Source organism: Pongo abelii, chromosome 1 (assembly GCF_028885655.2).
Source record: "Pongo abelii isolate AG06213 chromosome 1, NHGRI_mPonAbe1-v2.0_pri, whole genome shotgun sequence".
NCBI classification, from domain to species: Eukaryota; Metazoa; Chordata; class Mammalia; order Primates; family Hominidae; genus Pongo; species Pongo abelii.
Window position 1 is genome coordinate 74359528 of NC_071985.2, and position 13568 is coordinate 74373095.

The 13568-nt window shown below is 45.0% G+C and overlaps 1 protein-coding gene across 2 annotated transcripts in view; it reads left to right on the plus strand.

Annotated features, from left to right (window-relative positions):
• Positions 1-13568, plus strand: part of TNR (tenascin R) — a 434051-nt gene that overhangs the window by 120440 nt on the left and 300043 nt on the right. Inside the window, exon 1 of one of the 2 annotated variants that reach the window (XM_054524892.2) lies at positions 1710-1951. The exons of the other annotated variant lie outside the window; for it this stretch is intronic. The gene's annotated coding sequence lies outside the window, so the exon portion shown is untranslated. Of the gene's footprint in view, positions 1-1709; positions 1952-13568 lie in introns of those variants that run through there. 2 annotated transcript variants of the gene reach the window in all.

A 13568-nucleotide genomic window follows, 5' to 3' on the forward strand; every position in this document is an offset into this window, starting at 1 on the left:
AGCCAGTCTGGCGCTCAGGCCTCTGGGAATTCCTCTGCACTAGGGCTTTTGCAAGGAGCAGTGGCAGCCTACAGGCCAAAAAAGTGCATTTCCCCAGATGCTGCTAGCAGACCCAGTGCAAGCTAGTGCCAGCGAGCCAATGCCACCCCTGTGTCCCTCTTTACCAGCCATTACATAATCACTTTGACAGGGCCCAACATCTAGTTCTGCTACAGTCTTTGCATTCATGATATTCTGTTTCTCTGGCACTTAGGAAGGGATATTTTACAGAAAGAATGGGCAGAAAAATCACACTGTTGTTTTTCACAGTTGAGGGTTATTTGAAAAGAAAGGAAAAAAACATCAGAAAGGATGATCAGAGCTGACTTGGGAATCATAGAAGCCAAATTTGTGGCTATTCAAGGCTCTTGGGAGCTTTTTCAGGTAAGCAGAGGTCCCTTCTTCCCTAGAGTTCTTAAGCTGCAATGGATGCTAGCTCCTTGGTGCTGGAGCATCAGTACTTCTGGCCAAGCTTAGGAGGAGGCCCTAGAGGTGCCTTTGAGCTTCCTCATCTAAGAGCTCCCCAGAAAACCGGGCAAGTGGGAAATCTGGAGCAGCAGGTGCTCAGCTGAAGGCTGGTCTTCCCTTAGTACTGAAGAAGGGGGCCCCATCCTGTAGTGACCCCATGGTGAAATAGAATATGATTGTCTTTGGAACTCTATCTTCTCTGCACATTGCTCCATCTGCCTCTTGGTGGCTGTCCATTCCCTATCCCAGGAGCCCACCATTCCCTTAGGTTTTCTGTATGAGTTTCCCAGGGCTACAGTAATGAAGTGCCATAAACTGAGCAGCTTAAAACAACGGAAATTATATTGTCTGACAGTTCTGGAGGCTAGAAGTGCAAAATCAAGGTGTCAGTAGGGCCAAGATTTCTTTGAAACCTGTAGTGGGACTCTCTCTTCACCTCGTCGCAGCTTCTGGTGGTTTGCAGACACTCCTTAGCATTTCTTGGCTTGCTTTTGAAACCTCTGCTTCCCTCGATCTCTGTCTCTGTTGTTACATGGAGTTCTTCTCTTGTATGTCTCTGTATCTGTCTCATCTCCTTTTCTTATAAACGTACCAGTCATGTTGAATTATGGGCCCACTCTACTTCAGTATGACCTAACTAGCTGATATATCTGCAAAGATCCTTTTTCCAAGTAAGGTCACATTCTGAAGCTCCAGGAATAATATGAATTGGGGGATAGGGGGAAGGGACATGATCAACCCAGTACACACTCTCTATCATCTATTTCCAGGAAAGAATTGTATAATCTTATTCTCAATATAGTGAGGATGACTGATGAGCCTGGGTGTACCAAAAGATTCATTAAGAGGTACCACCGTGTAAGCTAGGGGAGGAGGAGCAATTGGTGGAGAGGGAAGATTTTCTATGAATGAATCTCTGATGGTGGAATTCTATACACTGGGAAGGCCTGGAGACCAGATTACTCCAGGTGGGTGTGTGCCCACTTTACCTAATCTTGTTGAGTGGCTCTCATCACCATGCTAGCATTTTTATATAGATGGAAATAAAATATCAGGGCATTCTTAGAAAAAATAAGAGTCAGAAAACTAGGGTAGCTAGAGGAAAGAGCTCCTTGACTTGTGTCAGTAGACCTGGGCCCAAGCCTTGGCTTCACCTGTAACCAGTGTGGGCCCTGGAGCACTTCAGTGGCTTCAGGCTCCTCTGTAGTATGGGGGGATAGGACCAGAAGACCCCTACGTCAATTCTTCCCCTAGCATTTTATCATCATACATGTGGGCAAATTAGCTCACTCTAATCCTCTGCTGGTTTCCTTCCTGCCACCTCTTCTCTGCAGGCAATAGTCCTGTGAGCAAACCTCACCTCCTGCACCTCCAACAAATTGGGATGCCCAGAGCAAGAGGGCTGATTCACAGCATTAGGAACAACTAGGAGGCTACATTTTGGGTAAGAAACTGTTTTCTGCGAGTCTTTTATTTATTATCCAAAGACTGTATCAGGTACTAGATATATATTATACTGTGTAGGTATAGAGAGAAATGTGTAATAGTAATACCTAATATTTACCCAACATATATATGCACACACACAATAGTGGTGAATTTGGCAGATGATGTCTTTGTACACACAGAGTTTATGATCAACCAGGTCAATTTAGGTCAATTGATCCTTTAGAAAGGTAAGCCAATAGTACTTTCAGATCCCATGAGAGACAAGTTGAAGAGCACTGTTATAGGTTGAATTTGTCTTCCAAAAAAGGTATGTTGAAATCTTAACCCTCAGTACCTCAGAATGTAACCTTATTTGGAAATAGGATCTTTGCAGACATAATTAGGATGGGGTCATACTGGAGTAGGGTGGGTTCTTAATCCAATATTGCTGGTGTCCTTATAAAACAGCCATGGGGAAACAGAGGCACCAGGGACAACCCCACGTAAATATGAAGACAGAGACGGGCTTAAGCAGCTTTAAGCTAAGGCATGCCAGAGAGTGCCCACAAATCACCAGAAGCTAGGAAGAGGCAAGAAAAAATTCTCCCTATAGGTTTCAGAGGGATCATAGCCCTGCTAATACCTTAATTTAGGACTTTTAGCTTCCATAACTATCAGATGACAAATTTCTGTTGTTTTAAGGTACTCAGTTGTTATACTTCGTTACAACCTTAAGAAATCAATACAGGCACCTAAAGCAGTCTAGAGAGTTCTGGGAAAGCTTCCCAGAGGAAGAGATGCCCATACTGGGGCCTTAAATATGCGTAGGAGTTGGCAAAGGACAGGGTGTGAGTGGCACGTGGATATCGGGCTACAGGGTGTTCCGCGGAAAGGAAACAGTATATACAAATGCCTGGGGAAGAAAGCCTGGTTAGATAGAGGTTAGTGTGGGTGTCCCACGGGGCTTGATGTGGACTGAAAAGCAATGTGGACAGAAAAAGAAGGAGGGACCAGGTCACCTGCTTCTGTTGAGGTAGTTCTCCAAAACTGGCATGAGTGCTATGGGTGCCTGGTGCCCCAGCTCTGCCATGTACCTGCAAACACCTGATTCCCTGCTGTAGAGGAGTATCAGTCAGGGATTCAATAGGAAATGAGGGCATGTAAGGCTTTTCTGCCTACAGTGCTCCTTCCAGATTCAGAGTCTCCAAGACTCATTTATTTCCCAAATATTTATTTAGTGCTCAAAGTTCTACATTCAATATGTAAGATACAGAAATGTATAACAATAATACCTAACATTTACCCAACATATATTATGTACAAAGCACTCTGCTTAGTGCTTTACATGGATTATCTCACTCAATGCTCTTAACATCCTCACAGAGTGAATAACATTATTATCCCTCTTTCAAAGAGAAGGAACCAAACCTGCAGAGATTAAATAACTTGCAAAAGTGTTTCAGCCAGGAAGCTGTGGAGCTGAGATGTGAACCAGGGTAGGCTCAATCTAGGGCCATACCCTTAACCTTTGTGCAATACAAATCCTTGCCTCTATGGTGCTTATAATCTAGTAGGAAAAGTAGGACAGCCATAACTCAAAACATGTTGAATGTTGATAGTTTCTAAGTGCTTAGAGAAGGTATAAGATGGATGGGATATAAGGGCGGAGAGGAAGGAGGGAGGAGCAGGAAAGTTCCAAGTGAGGAAGTGAAATTTGAGCTGGACATTGAAGGGTAGGTAGCTAATAATATTGACAAGAGCTTATCAAGCACGTGCTAGCTGTGAAACTGTGTCAATGCTTTATACAACAACCCTATGAGATAGGTACTACTATTAACCCATTTAATACATTAGGAAATTGGAGGCACAGGAAAGTGGAGTATAATTTAGATAGATACATCTGGCAGTGAGGATAATGGCCAGAGGAAGAAAGCGTCCTGAAATGCACCTCAGGGGTGAGTTTGGGGCAGTGAGTAGCTGAGTGTGGTGGGGGTGTCAGATCCATGAAGGGAAGCAAGGAGGGTCAGATGGGGCCAGGTCATGACAAGTGGGGAATTCAAGGTAAGGATTTGGACTTGATTCAGCAGGCAGTAAGGAGGCATTAGAAGATTTTGATCAGGAAGACTAGTCTGGCAGCAGAATTCAGGCTACAGCGCAGACAGATGTAGACAGTGAGATGAGCAGGGGTCCTATTACAGTACATCATGCCCATCAGTCGGTCACAATACATGTTGAGTGCCTGCCATGTGCCAGAACAGAGCGGTCAGCTGGAAAGAAGAGGTCTCCACCCTCTTGCAGTTAACAGTCAAGGACGATGGCAATGCCGTCCTGAATCAAGGCAAGAGTGACAGCAAAGGGAAGAGAGGTGCGTGGTAGTAGCATTTAGCATTTAGAATTAACAGAACATGGCAATGGAGGCATTCAGAGTGCTCTCAGCACTCTGGAAACTATGCCTGTGGGTCAGGGGCCAGCCCACCTGGCAGGTAAGTATGAGACTAAACAGAACAACCGAACTTATAAAGCAAGTTGGAGTTTAGAAGAGCTTCTCTCTCTCTCTCTTTTTTTTTCTACTCACACAAACTCATTTGAGATTGAGCTTCTATGAAAGAGCATCCCATACACCTGCTCACCCTGGTGAGGGGCTCTGCAGCTGTGACTGTTGCAGTGCTGGACACCAGAGGCCAGCCCAGTGCACAGCATGACTGGTGTGACTAAATTCAGGAGCGCATCCTAGGTCCTCAGTCTTTGAACCACCTACTCGCCACTGCTCTGCCCAATTGTACAGGCTTGGCTAGCTTAGCCCCTCTGCTTCTTTTCTCTCTGCCTCCTGCTGACAGCCTTTGGGCTGTGTTCTGCTTGTTAGCAGCTCTGCTGGAGGTGGGCGAAGGGATGGAAAGCCTCCAGAACTTGGACTAGTTTCTTTGGCTCATTGTTAACAGCTCTGACAAAAGCCAGGTTAAGGGAAAGGCGGTTGAGGTTACTGGGTCAAAATTTTCCTACCAATACTCTAGCCTGGTGATTATGTTTCGTCTACCCAGTTCTCTCTGCCTATTCCAATTCTATCAGGCTTCCAAGCTCAGCTCACACCCAGCAGAAGCTCAATAACTGTGGGGTTGGTAATAAAACTGAGAGCAATCCGTCTAGCTGAAAGTGCACACTCATTGCTCTGAGCTCACTAAGCACTTTGTCTATCCTGCCTATTACTCTCTTAAAAACCAGGGAGAAAGAGTTCTGTGCCAGAATTTACCTCTGGGCCCCTGAAATCACTTCTTGGACTTCCTTGCCCAAGGAAGAGCCAGATGGAAATTTATTAACAGAGATGACTGCATCTATGTGAAATTACGCATTATAACAATTACACAGCACTTTACCTTCCATTTAATTCTCCCCTTCCATTTAATTGGTGAGGTAGGTTTTATTAATCCCATTTTATAGATGGGTAAGTTTCAGTGATTTACAGAAGAGGCCATGCCACTAGGGTAAAAACAAGTTGGAGCAAATGCTTTCTTATTCTGAAGTCCTCCTTGTTTTCATTCCAACACACAGCCTCTGTGTTTGCACTGTTTTAGTGGTGATTGGCTGTATGTATTATGCTTTTTTCCTCTGGGGAAGAGCAGGAAAATATTTGATTACTACCAATTTCCTGAGCATCATGACCTGGGTACTTTTCCTGGCTCCGCTCTGGCGAGTATTGGGTCTTGGGAACAGGTGTCACAACATCTCTGGAACTCTATTACCTCATCTGCAAGATGGTGGGTTTGGATTGAATAATTTCCCAAGACTTGTGTTCTAATTCTATACATCCATGGCTGGTATTGATTTACTCTTTTTTCAGGTCCAAAGCGGGCTATAGAGGATACTTGTTTTCTCCCCAGCCAGGTTGGCATTTGATAGACTAATGAGCCTGCTTAGCTTTGTTCTACTCAATACATCAGGTGGGTTATCTGCATGGCTTTTCTGGTCTCCTGAAACTGGAATCATTCTGCATTGAAATGGTTCCATAATGTACCTCCTGCTCTGGGCCATTGTCCTGGGAGGCCATCCTAGACTGACATTCTGCATGAAGTTTTATGTGTTGCAAGCTGGTAAAGGACTCAAATACTAGATTTTCTTTTTGGTCCTTTGGACAGGAATGGACAATGCTCTCAAGGTCCATTGCTCTCATGGTTGCCCAGATTTCTAATGGAACTGTCTTTTTCCATTAGCAAGCTGGGCAACTTGAGATGGCCTAGGAGGGATGTGGAGGAGTAGGCTGTGATAGAGGAGGAGACTGGAGAGAACAGGCACTCAGTCACTAATGGAGACCCTCCTAGCACCCCAGGGCAGCAAGGCCTCTTTTCATGGAGGCCATTTGCTCTCTAGTTGCAGAACTTGCCCTGCCAGCCCTTCACCGAGCTGGGCAATGAGGCCAGGTGGGCACAGCTGTGCCCTAATGAACAGCCAGATGGAAAACCAAATGGGCACGTTAGGTTAGTGGCCAACCAAATCCTCAGTCTTCTCAAATGAATCACAACCTGTGTGCCGGGTGCTCCTGGGCAGAAGGCAAGGGCAGTGTTTGATCAATGGCATTGCCTAAAGTAGAACCTCCAACAGTCCCAGCACCCAGGTTAACCCTCTTTCCAGTGTGTTCCTGGAGGTGACAAGCAGGATGTGGGTTCCTCTATAGATTATAAAGCTGGCGTATTCAGGCCAACCAGGTTGGGGGGTTCCACTCCCTGCTGTAAGCAACGGCCCTATGGCTTTCTGTATGGTTCTCCTGAGCAAAGCAGTGCCCTACTCCTAGGGCTAAAGAGAGTGTCTACCAGCAGGGTGGGCAGAGGGAACAAATGGTTTCCTCTTAGCCGGTTGGGACAGAGACTCCCCATGTGAAAAAGAACTGCAGTTTAATAGCATGGAACAAAAGCAGCTAAGTGGCTGCCAATATGCATTCAGTTGAGTCCAGGAAGTGTAGTAAAATTAAAGGGGAGAGGGGAAAAATAACCAGCCCTGCCAGGTGGATTTGTAGTGTCTGCATTGATGCTACATTTGTATTCTAGGTTTCTCTGAATAGGAGGTGGGCTCTAATGATATCACTTTAAACCTCAGGGCCAGAAATATAATCACATGCCATTACTCCTTAATCACATGGTAACCACTATGCCATTACTTTCTAACTTCAGTCTAATTGCAACTTACTTCTGATTAGTGGGCAATAAACATTTACAAACAGGGTCCAGATCTATTTCCATACAATTTACTCAGCTTAAGAGAAGGAATGAAAATATATAAATTGGGTGAGTGCAGGGAGCCTACCCCAATACTGTAGTTATCATAAGGAATGTTGATTGAGCTTGAATGACCCTCCCAATTAAGTAACAAAAGAGATTTTAGGGGAAAAGTAGGTACCTCTACCTAGGAGTGATTCAGGAAGTCAAGTTTGAAGTCCAGAGTCTTGAGTTCATGTTCTTGCTCTTTTATTTACTGGCTGCATGATCTTGGTCAAGAACTAAACCTTTTTGAGTATCAGTCTCGTGATCTAAAATGGGTAAAATAAAAACTACTTTGAAAAGATAAAGATTTTTAAAAAGATCATATTTGTGTGAAACCTCTGTGAAATAAAAAAAGATGTTGTGTGGTTATTAACTATTACTATTATTCCCAGGGTGAAGAACATCTTTTGATAGTGAAGGAACGTGAAACTGTTATTATTAATATTTCAAAGGCTTCAGCCAGTACTTCTCAGACTTTAATGCACAAACAAATCACTGAGGATCTTAGATTTCGATTTAGCAGGTCTGGAATGGGACCTTAGGTTCTGCTTTCTTAGAAGCTCCTAGGTAATGCTGTTGTGGCTGGTCTCACACCACACTATGAATAGAAGGCTTTAGGCCATCCCGATGCAAGAATCCTGCTGTGGAAGGTAATGGGACATAGGGCAGAGGGATCGCATGGTCACCAAATTGTCTCTACCCTGCTGACTGGAGCCAGTGCCGACATTAGCTCCTGGACCTCCTGGCACAGACAGTGGTAATTGAAATGCAAGCTGTGTCTGGGAAGGCTGGCACATAGAGGCACCCAGACACTCACATGTGACTAAGGGTCAGGTCTTCAGTGCAAGGGACCAACACCTAAAAGGGTAAATCTCCATGGGGAGAGGACATAGGAAGATTCTGAGGAAGATATATTTTTGTGTAATGATCAGTAAAGGTGTTCCGGTATCAGAAAACTCTCAGTGAATATGGCAGCAAGCATGGTCCTGGACAGGGACTCTAACCATGCCATTGAATCCTCACAATTGGCTTGTGGAAGGGGCTCAGTTACTCCTTAATAGAAGGAAGAGGAGAAAGAAGGGCTGATGGGAGGAGGAAGCAGGGAGAGAGGAATGAATTTATTTTGGGAGTGGTGGAAAGAGTAGACATTGCCAACTTCACATATTTGTTAATGGCTGGCACCGAAAAGAATACCAGAATTATAGATGGCTGAAGCTGGAAGGCATCTTTGAAGTTATCTTTTTCAACCTCTCATTTCACAGTCCAAGAAACTGAGACTTAGTGCCTGTCCTACAGCCACACAGGGAGTTGGTGGCAAAGCTGCATGCAGTCAGCCACACAGGGGGTTGATAGCAAAAGTCACACAGGGAGTAGCTGGGAACACTAGAGCCCAATTTTCCCAGTTCTCAACCATGTCTTCTTTCCTGTGCTCCTCATGCCAGATAAATGAAACTTGCTTCTTGAAATATCTACATGCCAATGCCCAGACAGAGGGAGCACAGGAGTGGGGACCACCAAGGAGCACAGCCCTCCTTGCCTCTTTGCTGAGCCCCGTGATCCCCTCAGCTCTGAACACCACCTGTTTGATTTCCAGAGAAAAGATTTTGTTTCCTTTGCCCCCATCCTGCAGCAGGGAGAAACCAGGCTACACCAGACCCCCAAGCCTTCAAAGTTCTGCTTCAGAGAGGTGGCCACTTTCACATGCCTGGATCCCAAAGCACACCTAGCATCACCCGCCAGCCACCAGGAGGTGTGGGTGCCTGCAGAGGGCTAAGGGTCAGTGTCACTTTCTCAAGGAGACATGTGACATCTCCTGAGGGCTGTAATGCGTGCATGCCAAGGCAGGTGGGGGACCTCCCAGGCAGGGCCAGGCACTGAAGGCTATAGAGGGGAGGCTTTGGTCGTGAACACAGGGCCACGAGCAGGGTGAAGGGCAAATAGATCAGACAAAATGCATCCCCCAGAGAATACTTCTGAACAGAACCCTTGGAATCTAGAAATGCCCTTTAGGGTCACATGGGGAAATATAGCTGACCTATATTTGGCCCCTGGCACATCTCCTGGTAGATGCTTTGTCCCATGTAGAAAGAGCAGAGCCTATCCACATGCCATTCTCTCAGTTATTTTTAAAAATTACCTTAATCTAGCTATTTTAGGTATGTACTTTAGGTAAACACATTTAATATATACCTATATTACAGTATTGCTTTTGCAACTCCTAGCATTGAGGATGGAACATCATTAAATATCCTTTGAGCGCAGGCTTCAGTGAGATTCTTAACTACTATGCAAAGTAAAACCTAAATATATGTGGATGTGGGATGCCTTAGAAGCCTAACTGAAAGGTGCAAGCTATGTTTGTGATGCAGACTGTAAATAAGGGTGTTTAGAGCTCCAGTTTGGTTTCTTGTCTCCATTCAGTGCCACTAAATATGCCACGATTAGAAGGCTCCTCTTAATCTCCATGCTCCTCTCTATACTCTAATTCCTGAAGCAGGAGGACGCTGAAGTCCTGAGAGGTCAGGAGACTGGCCAAAGTGAGTCAGGAACAGGATTAAAGCTCACACTCATCTGAGTTTACACCATAAGGAGACACATAGGCTCTGTGACCTCGGAGCCTCAGGGTGGGGCCTTGGTGTGGACCTCAGACCCCCACTCCTCCAGGCATTGGATCCCTGCCTGTGTAAGGGGTGGGACATGGGGTCCTCAACATCACTAAAGCATCTCCAGGCCTGCAGACTAAGCCTGATCCCTCCTCTCCCAATACATGTTTAAAATCCAGTTTCTGAAAAAGGAGCAGTTACTGTTTAATCACCTGCCCAGACTAAAGTCCAGGCTTGGTGCTCAACATCCCTTTATGGAAAAGCTCATAGAGCAAACTTTAAGGAGAAAAGAAGGTCCAAGAATCCTCCCTCCCCTTCAGCTGGGAGACACACACCAGTTAAAAATAGAATTTGGTTGTACTCTCTTCAGGCTCTGACCACACCAGCCACATCCAAAGATGAAAGGTTTATAATTCTTTTAGCAGCCCTCTTAGCCTTTATTGTCCACCCTCGATTTATCTCCACTAATGTAACTGAGCCATTTCCCTTCCTTCCTTCCTTCCTTCCTCCCTCAGGAAGAAAGCTATTTCACCAGCCCCACTCAGGTGGGGGGATCCCCATGAGTCCAGATGGCTGCATAGCAGCCCTCCAGGCTGTGGGTTAGAGGAAGGGAGTTCCACGGCTTTTTCTTCCTCAGTATTTTTGCTCATTGCTTCATTGTCACCTTTATGACACCCAAATGCCCTGCCATTGAACAGCAGGTCACCCACTGTGTGGAAGAACCTGAGTGCTGAGAAGTCTCTGTGTGTGCTCATACAGGTCAGGATGAGACCACAGTTACCCCAAGGAGCCCCTGGTTACAAAATTCCCCTTCCAAGACGCTGTAAATACCAAGGAGGAGTGTTTGGAGAGGGACATGGCAGGGGAGGCCTGGGGGACACTAAGGTCACCAAGGGAACTGCCCAGCTTCTTGCCTGAAGTGCATATCCGTAGTTTTTGCTAGAAAGAGTCAGCCTTCCTTTTAACAATTTGAGATGATGATGATATGTTCCCAGAAAGGAGGGATGAAATAATCAAGGAAAACAGTCATAAAAAGATGCCTAGAAAGTGGAAAAAGTCAGACGTTCTGCCAAGAAGGTGGTAAGAGGTGAGACAGAGCAGGGACTCCTTTTAAGTGTCTGCTGGGCATACCTCCCAAGCCAGGTGGGCAGATTCCAGTTTGGCTCAATAACAGAGAGGACACAGGTGGGAGAGGAAAGGAAAGAAAACCCTCTCCCTCCTGATCTAGGGTGCCTGGCTCACTTAAAGCCCATTTGTCAATGTCAGCTCAGCCTTGCTGCCCTCTTCACCTTGCTCCACACCATACGTGCGTATCATAATCTTTTCCCCACACCTCTCTCTCTCTTCCCACCATATTCCAATTTGACAACAATAGGATTTTGATGGCATGCACTCAGTTCTTTAATAAGAAAAATTAAGTATTAACACATAAGCAAGATGTAATAGCTAAAACTTATTGAACATCTACTATGTACATCATCTCTAATAATAACAGTAGCCATGCAAGGTAAATACTATTGCCCTTAATTTATAGATAAAGAAATGGAGGCTTAGAAAGGTTAAGTAACTTGCCTAGGACCACCTAGCTAGTAAATGGCTGGGCTAGGATTTGACTGGGTTCATATTTCTCCAGAGCACATCCTTTCTCAGGATACCATAAAATCTCTCTGAGGTGATGGGATTTAAATTGTGACACTCCTTGAGCACAGACAGCATCATGTTCATCTTATAGGAGGCATTTAATAAAGATTTGATGTAGACTGGATATGCAGGAGGCCAAATTCTGAAGCAGGCTCCCTTGGCTTTGCTGACAGTGTTTTCCTGAAGGGAGAGGGCAGTAACTTGATAGGACAAGAGAATTCTGGCCTCCACTGGCCAAAGTGGAGGTCAGAAGACCATCTGTTCAGTAGGTGGTAATAATAACACACCCACAGCAACAAGGCAAGGAACAGGGCAGAGCAACAGGTCCTCTGGAATCAGAGGGCAGGAGGAGCAGCCAGGCTACAGAGGGCAGGCTCCAATCATGCCAGTGAGATTAGCTGCAGGCCAGAGGAACCAGGCAGGAAATGCTGATAAACTGCCTTTGGGGTGGGATGGGGTGGGGTTGATGGAGGGGGATATGGGTGCTAACTTGTAGGATTTGCCAGTTCCCAAGGTGTAAATGCTCCCAACGTGGCCAATTTAAAGCTACCAATGTGATGTTGACTGGTTCACAAAATACCTCAGATTTGGACAAGGAGCCTTTACCATTAGAACCAGGATGCACTATGGCAAGGATTTGAGCCCTTGCCAGCAAAATAGGACCTAGCTACAGAGACTCAGAGGCCTAGAGAGAATCATAGGAATTTGGAGAGATTATGTCTTTGCCCTGTGGCACCCTTCTAGAAAGATAGCTCTGCTTACAGAATATCCAGAGGAGACCCTGCAAAGTCTCTCCTGGCAACTGTTCACTGCTTTCTAACTCTCCCAAACATACAGCTTTAGGGATCTGGACCAAAAACCTCTAGTCACAAGGTAATGATTCATCCATTCATTTATCAAACATTTTTTAAGGTCTTTCAAGGTACCAGGTGCTGTGTTGAAATCATAGACCTTCATTCCCTCTTAACTGTAGATACCTTGAGGGAAAGGGAGGCTGTGTTCCTACCCCAGCACCTAGCACAATGCCAGACACATGAAAAACATTTGAATATTTTTTTGAGTAAATGATTGGAATCAAGTTCACTAATGGAAAAAGAATATTAAAGAAAGTCAACATATCTTCAGAAAACTTGGAGGAGTTTATATTCCCACAGTATGATGTTCTTCTCTTTCCCAGCCTTTCTCTCATCTCATAAGTGGTTTGGGATTTTAAAGACATCACAGAAAGATTAAGGATACATTTGTCAAGGTTAGAAGGTCCTTATTTCATTTGTAAAACTGCTGCATTATTTTATATGTGAAGAAAAGTGGGGGGTTTTGGGTAATAGAAATAAAAATCTATCAAGTCCTCAGGGAGAAGAAAAATCCCAGTGTTTAGCACTGCCTGTGGGCCCAGCCTTTGAATAACAGAATGAAGGCCTGACCCATTGACTGATGCCTGTCCCTGCAGGGCATTTCTAAAATAGAAGGTCATTGCCCACAACCTGAATTTCCTCTGCAGCAAGAGGAATTCCTATAAAATTCACCACATATGCAAAGACAAGGGGCTGCCTTTGCAAGAAAGAGACTCAGATCTCACCAGCAAAACCACATGGGTCATTGAGAGCTTTGAGGGCTACCATTGCTGGAACACCTTTTAGCCCCAAGCAGTGTAGGAGAAACCTAGGGGTGGGATGGGGCTCACTCACATCTCTGTAACCTCTGAGATTAACAGAGGAGGTTCTCTGAGTGACTGTGGAAAGGCAAGGGCAAGGGAATCCAGGCCAGTGCTCCCCCAAAAACCCAACCTGTGGGCTGCTTCTTCAAAATCAAGATAGGGTTTATCATACTGCTTCCTAGAAAGGACTCTGTGGCAGGTACCTAAAAGATTAAAATCCTTATTTTCCAGTCTGTGAACTCTAAGCCACATGTCATCTAACCAGACTGGAAGGAGATTTAGTATTTGATTAAAAAAAGGAAACATTTTCGATTGTTACTTGTCTGTTGTTTTTCCACCCATTGATTTACATTCAGTCTACAGCACTTTATTTTTCTTTTATATCTCCATTACAGGATTAATCATGTCGTGCTATATTACTTTATAGGTCTGTTTCCTCTGCTCTTTTTGAGCTTCTTGATGGTAGAGACTATGCGTCTGTGA